Below are 7,568 nucleotides of genomic sequence, written 5' to 3'. Positions count from 1 at the left end.
TATTTATTGGAGCTGGAGGTACTGGAGCAGCAGTGTATGTCTTGTGTATGGCATTGTTCAATCCAGCTATCTATTGGGATGGAGAGAGTAACCCAGAACTCAGAATAAAGTGTGTCCTAATGATCAATGCAATAGATTACAGCAAACTGAAGAAAGAGGGTTCAGACTTCTAAATGAAGTGTTTCACTGTAAAACTGCTTAGGATGAAGGTTTTCCAGAAGTCATTTGTACAATTTTCTGCTTAGCCAAGAACTATTTCCCCTCTAAATGCTCAAAATCATATTTATGTATTATTTTAGAGTTTTACACTGATTAATAAATATCTCAAACTTGAAAAAAAAAAAAGAGGAGCATATATTCTTAATTTTTATGAAGTCCAGTTTATCAGTTTTGTCTTTTATGGACTGTATCTTTTGTTGTCATATCTAAGAAATCTTTGCCTTCCCTAAGGCCATTTACCTTTATTTTCTTTTAAAGTTTTACAGTCTTAGGATTTTTTTTAAAGATTTAATTTATTTATTCATGAAAGACAGAGAGAGACAGAGACATAGGCAGAGGGAGAACAGGCTCCCCACAGGGAGCCTGATGTAGGACTAGATCCCAGGACCTCAGGATCATGATTTGAGCCAAAGGCAGATGCTCAACCACTGAGCCACTCAGGTGTCCCTATAGTTTTAGGATTTACATATATATCTATGATGCATTTTGAGTTAATTTTTGTATATGGTATAAGGTGTGGATTGAACATCATTTCTTTTGCATATGAACATTCACTGAAAAGGCTATTCTTTTTTTTTTTTTTAAGATTTTATTTATTTATTCATGACATACACAGAGAGAGAGAGAGAGAGGCAGAGACAGAGGCAGAGGGAAAAGCAGGCTCCATGCAGGGAGCCTGATGTGGGACTTATCCCAGGTCTCCAGGATCACACCCCAGGCTGAAGGCAGTGCTAAACCGCTGAGCCACCTGGGCTGCCCAAGGCTATTCTTTTTGATACTTAATTGCCCTTGCAACTTCATTGAAGCAATTGACCATGTATGCGTGGGTCTATTACCAGACTTTCTGCTCTGTTGAATTGATCTATTGTCCACCTCATTTTTTCCCCACACTGAATTAATTACTGTAGTTTTATTATAACTATTGAAATCGGTTATATTGTCTTCCAAATTTGTCTTTTTTTTTTCTCAAAGTAATTTAGGCTCTTTTAGGTCCTTTGCATTTTCATTATAAATTTTATAAGTAGTTTGTTAATTTCTACAAAAAAAGACTTAGAATTTTGGATGGGATTCCTTTGACTCTATAGATTAATTTGGGGAGAATTGACTTCTTAATAATATTGACTATTCTAACCTATGAACATACCATATCTTCTTTTTTCTCCGCACCATATCTTTCCATGTATTTAAGGCCTCTTTTATTTCTCTTAGTAGTTTTCAGTGAGCAAGTCTTGCACATATTTGGTCAGACTTATTCTCAAGTATTTCAGATTTGTAATGCTATTGGATACAGAAGTACAATTGATTTTTGTACATTGTGTCCTGTAACCTTGATGAACTCATTTAGTTTTAGTAACATTTTAGTAAATTCTGTAGGATTTTCTACATGGACAATCATATCGTCTGTAAACAGATAGTTTTACTTCTTCCCTTCCAATCTCGATGCCTTTACTTTTCTTTTTTAAATATTTTATTTATTGGGGCACCTCGGTATCTCAGTGGTTGAGTGTCTGCCTTTGGCTCAGGTTGTGGTCCTGGGGTCCTGGGATCAAGTCCTGCATTGGGCTCCCTGTGAGGAGCATGTTCCTCTCTCTGCCTATGTCTCTGCCTCTCTCTCTCTGTGTCTCTCATGAATCAACAAAATATTTTTTAAAATATATTTTGTTTATTTGACAGAAAGAGAGCAAGCACAAGCTCGTGGGGGAAGGGCAGTGGAAGGGAGGGAAAGGAGAAGCAGGGTCTCTGCTGAGCAGGAAGCCCAATGTGGGGCTTGATCCCAGGACCCTGGGATCATGACCTGAGCTGAAAGCAAATGCTTAACCCACTGAACCACCCAGGCCCTTCCTTGATGTCTTTTCTTTTTCTTGTCTTATTGCATTGGCTAGAAACTAGTACAATGTTGAATAGAAGTGTTAAGACTTTTGTCTTTTATCCTCAGGGGAAAGTGTTTAGCCTCTCTCCATTAAAGTATGATATTTAGCTATAGGTCTTTTAGAGATGCCCATTAGCATTTTCTGACCTATGAACATAGCATATCTGATGTAAGGAAATTTGCTGAATTAATTTTTTCCCTAAATCATGAATAAATACTAGAATTTGTCAATAAATTTTTCACATCTACTGAGATGAGCATAAAACTTGCTTTTATGTTTTGGGCTGTAAATGTGGTGAATTATATTGCTTGTTTTTTAATTTTTGAATATTAAATGCCTTACTTTCCCTGATAAGGCCCAATTAGTCATGCTGTATTTTTATCATCAGATTTGAATTGATTATATTTTGCTTAGCATTTTTACATCTATGTTCTTGAGGGTTGTTGGTCTATATTTTTCTTTTCTTTTAATTTCTTTGGTAATTGGTATCAGGACAATGCTGGCTTGTGGAATGAGTTGGGAAGTATTACCTTGTTATGGGCTGAATTGTGCCCTCTTAAATTTTACATATTGAAGCCCTGACCCCTAGTAACTAGGAATGTGACTATATTTGGATATAAGGTCTTTAAAGAGGTAATTAAGTTAAAATTTAGGTCATTAGGGTGGTAATTCAATATGACTGGTATCTTAATAAGAGGAAATTAAGACATAGGCATGCACAGAGGAAAGACCCTATTAAGACACAGAGAGAAGATGACCATCTACAAGCCAAGGAGAGAGGCCTCAGAAGAAACCACTGTTGACACTTTGATCTCAGACCTGTTGCCTCCAGAATTATGAGAAAATAAATTTCTGTTGTTTAAGCCACCTAGTGTGTGGTATTTTGTTATAGAAGCTTTAGCAAATTAACACATACTTCACCAATTTTTGGAAGAGTTTGTGTAGTATTTTCATTATTTTTTTCTTGAATTTTAAATAGAATTCACCCGTGAAGTTATCTAGGCCTGGGATTTTCTTTATAAGAAAGTTAACTATTCAATTCAGATGGAATAACAATTTCAATTCAATTTGTTTAATAGACATAGGTGATTCCGGTTATCACTTCTCAAATGATCTTTGGTAGTTGATGTCTTTAAGAAACTTATCCATTTCATCCATTTCATATAAGTTAGAGACTTTATTGCCAAAAAGTTGCCCATGTTATTCCTGCATTATCCTTTTAATATCTGTAAGATCTGTATTTATGTCAATTCTATCATTTCTGATACTGGTATTTTGTGTCTTTTTTTTTTTTTTCTTTAATAGTCTGGCTACAGGTTTATCAATTTTATTGATTTCTCAAAGAATTACCTTCTTCTGGTTTCATTGATTTTCTTTTTTTCTTTTTCTGTTTTCTAATTTATTGATTTCTGCTCTAATCTTTAGTATTTTCTTTTTTGTTAGTTTTTTTTTTAAGATTTTATTTATTTATTCATGAGACACACACACACACACAGAGAGAGAGAGAGGCAGAGACACAGGCAGAGGGAGAAGCAGGCTTCTTGCTAACAGGCTGATGTGGGACTCGATCCTGGATCCCAGGACCACGCCTTTAGCTGAAGGCAGATGTTCAACTGCTGAGCCACTCAGGTGTCCCAGTTTTTTTAGTTTCTAAACAGAGTTTCAAATTACATGTTAGTTAACATATATTGCATGGAACATAATAACATCTGTTACATATATAACATAGAAAATCTTTTCTTTTGAGAGAGAGAGAGAGAGAAATGGAGAAGGAAGAGCCAGACAGAGAGGGAGAAAATCCCAAGCAGGCTCCAATGCCCAGTGCAGAGCCCAACTTGGGGCTCGATCTCATGAACCTCTAATCATGACCTGAGCTGAAATCAAGAGTTGGATGCTTAACCAATTGAGACACCCCAGTGCCCCCAAAACCTTTTTCTACTATAGGTGTTCAGTGCTATTAATCTTTAAGAGCTGCTTCAGATGCTCATTTTGCTTTCACTTTTGATTTATTTTTTTGACCCTTGTCTCCAGAGAACATGTTTTATACAACTTGAATCTTGTTAAATTTATTGATATATATTTTATGGCCTCAAATATAGTCTGTCTTGGTCAGTATTCTTTGTGTACTTGGAAAGAATTTGTATCTGCTGTTAGTGAAAATATTCTATAAATATTAATCTGGTCAAGTTGGTTGACAGTGTTGTCCAAGTCCTCTATGTTTCTACTGATTTCCTTATCTATTTACTCAGTTATTGAGAAAGGAATGCTTTTCCTACTATACTTGAGTCTTTGTTTCTTTCTCATTGATTCCACCAGTTTTTATTTCATATGTTCTGAAGCTCTGCTATTTTTGATTAGGATGTTAATGAAAAATCCAGGAAAAGTTTTGGGGTCATTTAAGAACACAAGTTATGAGTAGGTAAATAATAGACCTAAGAATTATGTTTTACTGGAGTTTAGGAAACATGTGGCCCCACATGGTAGCTCTATCTAGAGTGATTTATTTTTAGGCTTTGCAGACCAGAGATTAATTGCTCCATCTAGGTTACAGTGTCTATTTTAATCAAATTATAACACATCAGGATAAAGAACCAAAAGAAGCAATCACAAATACTAGGTTGAACCATGTAAAGTCGTCATTTGCCTCTGACCTACAAAAATGGTAAGTTCTCACAAAGCAAGGATTTTTGTTCATTATTGTATTTTTCAGAATAGTGAAAGAATTGGGAGCTATGTAGATGTTTTTCATCATAGTATTTTTCAGAATGGTGAAAAAATTGAGAGGTAAATCTAATAAATGTTACACAAGTCTTGCCGTATCCATATCATGGAATTAAAATGAATGTTTTGGGAGATTACTTAATAACCTACTCCCTTTATGTTGTCATCCAGTTTTAAGACATTAGATTCCATCTATACATGCTGGCAACTCCCAAATTTATATCTGAAGTCCAATTGCTCACAAAATCCAGAGACTTAGACATTCAATTTCCTGTTCACCATTTCCACTTGGATATCTAATTAATATTTGAAATTTAATATGTCCAAACTTGAACTTCTGGTCTGTCTCCAAAGCCAGTTCTCCCCACATCCTTTTTTTTTTTTTTTTTAAAGATTTTGTTTATTTATTCATGAGACACAGAGAGAGGCAGAGACATAGGGAGAAACAGGCTCCCTGCGGGGAGACCAATGTGGGACTCCATCCCGGACCCCGGGGACCATGCCCTGAGCGAAAGGCAGATGCTCAACCGCTGAGCCACCCAAGGCATCCCTCTCCCCACTTCCTTAACTCATCTCAGTTAACAGAAATTCTAGCTTCATCCTTCCAGTTGTTCAGGCCAAGATCCTTAGAGTCATTCCTGACTTTTCTTTCGCTCATCCCCCACATTTAAACCATCAGGAAACCATCTTTGGCTTTTTTTTTTTTTTTTAAAGGAAAGTAGATTGCTTTTACTTTTTTTTTTTATTTTTTATTTATTTATGATAGTCACAGAGAGAGAGAGAGGCAGAGACACAGACAGAGGGAGAAGCAGGCTCCATGCACTGGGAGCCCGATGTGGGATTCGATCCCGGGTCTCCAGGATCGCGCCCTAGGCCGAAGGCAGGCGCCAAACCGCTGCGCCACCCAGGGATCCCCATCTTTGGCTTTAGTTTTAAAATATACGCAGTACCCTTCTATCACCTTCATTGCTACCCCTGTGATCTTCTTTCTCTTAGACTACAAAAGCCTCCTACCTTAACTGCAGTTAATCAATATTTTTAAATTAAAGTTAATATTTTATTTATTTTTAAACATTTTATTTATTCATGAGAGGGGGAGGGGGGGAGAGAGAGAGAGAGAGAGAGAGAGAGAGGCAGAGACACAGGCAGAGGGAGAAGCAGGCTCCATGCAGGGAGCCCGACGTGGGACTCGATCCGGGTCTCCAGGATCACGCCCTGGGCTGAAGGAGGTGCTAAACCGCTGAGCCACCCGGGCTGCCCTAAAGTTAATATATATATATATATATATATATATATATATATATATATATATATATATATATATATATTTTTTTTTTTTTAAGATTTTATTTATTTATTCATGAGAGACAGAGATAGAGGCAGAGGGAGAAGCAGGCTCCATGCAGGGAGCCTGACGTGGGACTTGATCGCTGGTCTCCAGGATCACACCCTGGGCCGAAGGCAGGTGCTCAACCGCTGAGCCACCCAGGGATCCCCTAAAGTTAATATTTTAAAGGGTAGTTATGAAAACTGCGTAGATAGCTCTGGACCAAGTTCAAATAGACATGGAAGACAGGTCTGTAAAGCATTGCACCATAAAGTTTGGAGATATTTGCTTTAATCGTCTCATCTTTTTCTTCTGCATCTTCGTGCCCCCCTCCTTTGTTTCTTCTGTAACTGAACATCAGGAACTGGGGCAGTTATCAGTTTACTGCAGCTCGGCTCCAAATCTACCCTTTATTGCCTGTTCTGCAACAATGAAGCTAGGCCCTCTTGTAAACATTTCTCCTTTGCCAGATGGCCCAGTGTGAACCTTTGCCAGTGGAACGCACTGGAGAGGCACTGAGGAGGGAACCCTCCCCCCTTCTGCTGTGCTCCGCTCTGCGAGCCCCTGCGGCAGGAAGCTCCTGGCCCTTGTGGTGCTCAGCAGCCACCCTTGTTTGGCACTCCCTTGGGTGGCTCTCCGGTGAGTCTTACTGGCACAGTACCTTTCCATGGATGGCCTCCCAGCAAGTTCTGGGATATGGTACCTCCCTGCGGATATGGCACCTCACAGCAGATTCACAAGTGCCACTAGTGCAGCATTTCAGTTAACTTTTTTGACATCTAATGGACCATGGTTGTGGCCTAACAAAATCTGGCCCTAAGCCTGAGGGAAATGGGGCATTTTAGGTTTGGGCTGGCCTCAGGCCTAGGGTTAGTAAGCTACTCATATAGATACTATTCTTGTGTTTTTTTTTTTTTTTTTAATTCTTGTATTCTTGAGTTTTTTATTGCTTGGTAGCAAATCATTATTATTTCTTGTTAGAGTTTGTGATGGTTAAAAGTTATGTATCAATTTGGCTGGACCATGGTGGTCAGATATTTAATCAAAATCATTCTGGGGATGGCTACGTGGCTCAGTTGGTTAAGCATCTGTCTTCAGCTTGAGTCATGATCCCAGGGACCTAGGATTGTGTCCTGCTTTGGGCTCCCTGCCCAGTGGGGAGTCTGCTTCTCCCTCTGCCTCTGCCCCTCCTGCTATTCATGCTCTCTCTCTTGCAAATAAATAAATATTAAAATAGAAATATTATTCTGAATGTTTCTATGAAAACTTTTTTTTTTTTTTGGTGAAATTAATATTTACATTGGTGGCCTTCAAGCAAAGCAGATTACCCTTCCATAGCTTGGGGGGGGGGTGGGGCTGAACAAATCATTTGAGGGTCTAACAGAACACTGACCTCTGAGCAAGAAAGAATTCTGCTAGAGGACTGCCTT

Source organism: Canis lupus, chromosome 25, assembly GCF_048164855.1.
Source record: "Canis lupus baileyi chromosome 25, mCanLup2.hap1, whole genome shotgun sequence".
NCBI classification, from domain to species: domain Eukaryota; kingdom Metazoa; phylum Chordata; class Mammalia; order Carnivora; family Canidae; genus Canis; species Canis lupus.
The sequence above is the reverse complement of the archived record's forward strand: the minus strand, read 5'-3'. Positions refer to the sequence as shown.